The sequence below is a fragment of the Papio anubis genome, chromosome 4 (assembly GCF_008728515.1).
Source record: "Papio anubis isolate 15944 chromosome 4, Panubis1.0, whole genome shotgun sequence".
Taxonomy (NCBI): domain Eukaryota; kingdom Metazoa; phylum Chordata; class Mammalia; order Primates; family Cercopithecidae; genus Papio; species Papio anubis.
The window spans coordinates 141,994,306-141,998,585 of NC_044979.1; positions in this window are offsets into that span (position 1 = coordinate 141,994,306).

A 4,280-nucleotide genomic window follows, 5' to 3' on the forward strand; every position below is an offset into this window, starting at 1 on the left:
ACCTCCAGTGATCCACCCGCCTCGGCCTCCCAAAGTGCTAGGATTACAGGTGTGAGCCATCCATCGGGCCCAGCCAGAAGTTTATTTTAGGACTTAGGGCTAGGCAAGGAAATGAGAAAGGTACCAGTTAGGGTCCCAATGAGGGAGCAGGCAGGACTCAATTCCAGAGGTGGGGCCCAGATACTGGACCTAATTGAAGACCAGCTAAAACAGGGACTGGTGGAAGTAGCTTTCGATAAGACACCCACCAGTGCAGCATTTCAGTTTACCATTGCCATGTCAACACTTGGAAGTTATCACCCCTTTCCATGACGATGACCCCACAACCTGAAAGTTACCACCCTCATCCCAGAAATGTTTGCACAAACCACCCCTTTATTTGCATATAGGTAAAAGTAGGTATAAATACCAGTTTGGGCTGGTCACGGTGGCTCATGCCTGTAATCCCAGCACTTTGGGAGGCTGAGGTGGGTGGATCACGAGGTTAGGATTTCGAGACCAGCCTGGGCAACATGGCGAAAGCCCAGCTCTTCTAAAAATACAAAAATTAGCGGGTGTGGTGGTGGGCACCTGTAATCCCAGCTACTCAGGAGGATGAGGCAGGAGAATTGCTTGAACCTGGCAGGTGGAGGTTGCAGTGAGCTAAGATCATGCCATTGCACTCCAGCCTGGGTGACAGAGTGAGACTCTGTCTCAAAAAAAAAAAAGACCGGGCATGGTGGCTCATGCCTGTAATCCCAGCACTTTGGGAGGCCAAGGCGCGTGGATTGCCTGAGGTCAGGAGTTCAAGACCAGACTGGCCAACATGGCCAAACCCTGTCTCTACTAAAAATACAAAAATTAGCTGGGCACGGTGGTGGGTGCCTGTAATCCCAGCTACTCAGGAGGCTGAGGCAAGATAATTGCTTGAGCCCAGGAGGTGGAGGTTGCAGTGTACCAAGATGACACCACTGTACTCCAATCTGGGTAACAGAGCAAGACTCTGTCTCAACAACAACAACAAAAATACAAAAAAAAAAAAAATTTGCTGGATATGGTGGTTCACACCTGTAGTCCCAGCTACTTGGGAGGCTGAGGCAGGAGAATTGCTTGAACGTGGGAAGTGGAAGTTGCAGTGAGCTGAGGTCGCGCTACTGCACTCCAGCCTTGGTGACAGAGCAAGACTCCATCTCAAAACAAACAACCAAAAAAAAAACAGTTGCTGTTTAACACCACTGGCTTGGCCAGGTGCCGTGGCTCACGCTTCTAACCCTAGCACTTTGGGAGGCTGAGGTGGGTGGATCACCTGAGGTTCAGAGTTTGAGACCAGCCTGGCCAACATGGTGAAACCCTGTCTCTACTGAAAATACAAAAATTATCCAGGAATGGTAGCACATGCCTGTAATCCCAGCTACTCGGGAGGCTGAGACAGGAGAATTGCTTGAACCCAGGAGGCGGAGGTTGCAGCGAGCCAAGGTCGTGCCACTGCACTCTAGCATGGGCAACAGTAATAATAATAATAATAATAATAATAATAGTAATAATAATAATAATAAAGATACCACCAGCTTGCCCTTGAATTCTTTCTTGGGTGAACCCAAGAGCCCTCCCAGGCTAAGCCCCAGTTTGGGGCTCACCTGCCCTGCATCATCATTAGGATCCTGATGACACACTCAAAATAGGATCATTTTAGAAGGGGCTATTTACAATGAAGTTATTTACAAAGGTGCGGATAACAGCAGCAAGTCGTTATCACCCCTGGCTGGAAGCAGTGGGAAGGGAGGAGCTGCCAGAACCCAGGAGGGAAGACAGCTAAGTGCAGAAGGATGACCTTCAGTTAAGGGCCATAACCAGCCCAAGGCCACTTGACCATGAAGAATTAAGAAGATGGGGTAGGGAGGAGATGAACAGCCAGACTTCACTGTTCTCCTGCCCTCTGATCTCATGCCAGAGCTCAACCCAGCTAGAAGCTGGAGAGTACAAGAACCTGTGGATAAAGTCTCTACAGCTCAGTTTTGTGGGATAGAGGATGGCTTGGAGAAGGGTTGAGAGCAGGCCTGAATCGGCAAAGGAGAGATACCTGGCATAGATGTGTTCCTTTCCCTGACAAGAAGAAAAATGCAACTCATTGGTCACATCTCTCTTTTCACTTTGCCTTCCAGGAAGCTCTAAGCCAAATAAGAAGCTTGCCTAGAGCAACTATGTCAGCCTTTGACTTGCCTTTTGAATTCTTCTGTCCCTCGTCACTTCTTTTCCACTGAACTGGCCATGATTCCTTCTTCCTATCTGAGTTAAGATTACTTTGTGGCATATTTTCTTTTTGTAAGCCATCTCAACCTTGGTGGCAGGAATCCTGGCACTTATATACATTTTTAAAATTAAAAATAAGGCCAGGAATGGTGGCTTACGCCTGTAATTCCAGCACTTTGGGAGGCTGAGGTGGGCAGATCACAAGGTCAGGAGATCAAGACCATTCTGGCCAACATGGTGAAACCCCATCCTTACTGAAAATACAAAAATTAGCTGGGCCTGGTGGTGCGTGCCTGTAGTCCCAGCTACTTGGGAGGCTGAGGCAGGAGAATTGCTTGAATCCGGGAGGCTGAGGTTGGCAGTGAGCCAAGATTGCACCACTGCACTCCAGCCTGGTGACAGAGCAAGACTCCGTCTCAAAAAATAGTAATAATCATTAAAAATAAAACAGCAAATGGCTACCCTGTGCCAGATACTGTAATAGGTGCTACGGGATGTAGAAAAATAGGTGAGATGCAGCTTCTGTCCTCAACGAGACCCCAGAGTACACAGTGAGGCATGGGAGTTCATTCATTCTTGTCTTCACAAGAATGTGGAGACGCCATGATGAGGAAGTGGAAAGACTGACGCCATCTGGAGGAAGAAGGACGTGCTGCAGTCTCTCTGAAGTTGGGTAAGACTCCTTTTCTTTCTGGCTGCCGAAGGTGAGCAAAGGACTTGGGGCTTTGCTTGTACCATCAAGTCCAGGTCTTCTAACCATCAGAGAAGATGACAGTAAACCTCCCTCAGCATGAGGGGCGTAGAAATGCTTGCAGCTCCCTCTTCTTGTCTATAAGTCTCATGCTTGAGAATTACATCAATGAGAAGCAGCAGGTCTGGGCATGGTGGCTCATACCTGTAATCCCAGCACTTTGGGAGGCTGAGGTGGGCGGATCACCTAAGGTCAGCAGTTCAAGACCAGCCTGGCCAACATGGTGAAACCCCGTCCCTACTAAAAATACAAAAATTAACCGGGCAGGGTGGTGTGCCCCTGTAATCCCAGGTACTTGGGAGGCCGAGGCGGGAGAATCGCTTGAATCTGGGAGGCAGAGGTTTCAGTGAGCTGAGATCGCGCCTCTGCACTCCAACCTGGGTGACAGAACAAGACAGAACAATCTCCTGGGTTCAAGTGATTCTTCTGCCTCAGCCTCCCAAGTAGCTGGGATTACAGGTGTGCTACCACACCCAGCTAATTTTTGTATTTTTAGCAGAGATGGAGTTTCACCATGTTAGCCAGGCTGATCTCAAACTCCCGACCTCAGGTGATCCACCCACCTCAGCCTCCCAAAGCGCTGGGATTACAGGCGTGAGCCAGTGTACCTGGCCCGTGTTAACCATTTGTAAGTGTACAGTTCGGTGGCATTAAGCACATTCACCTTATTGTGCAATTATCACCACCATCCATCCCCAGAACTTCTCATCTTCTCCCACTGAAACTACCCATGAACTGTCTTCATCTCCTTCCCTCAAACCCCTGGCAGCTGCCAGTCTACTTTCTCCCACTATGATTTTTTTTTTTTTTTAAGAGCGAACAGGTATTGGTCTGTCACCCAGCCTGGAGTGCAGTGGTGTGGTCATGGCTCACTGCAGCCTAGACCTCCTGGGCTCAAGCAATCCTCCCCGCCCAGCCTCCTGAGTAGCTGGGACTACAGGCATGCACCACCATGCCAGCTAACCAGCCTCAGCGTCCCAAAGTGCTGGGACTTTAGGTGTGAGCCACCACGCCCAGACTTGTCTCTTTGAATTTGATACTCTAAACACCTCACAAATGTGGAATTATACAGTATATGTCCTTTTGTGACTGGTTTATTTCACTAAGCATAATGTCTTCAAGGCCCATCAGTGTTACAGCAGGAGTCAGAATTCCCTTCCTTTTTAAGGCTGAATAATATTCCACTGTATGGAAACATCACATTTGTTCATCCACTGATGGACATTCAGTTGCTCCTACCTCTTGGCTATTGTGAATCATGCTGCTATGAACACAGGTGCACAAATACCTGTTCCAGACT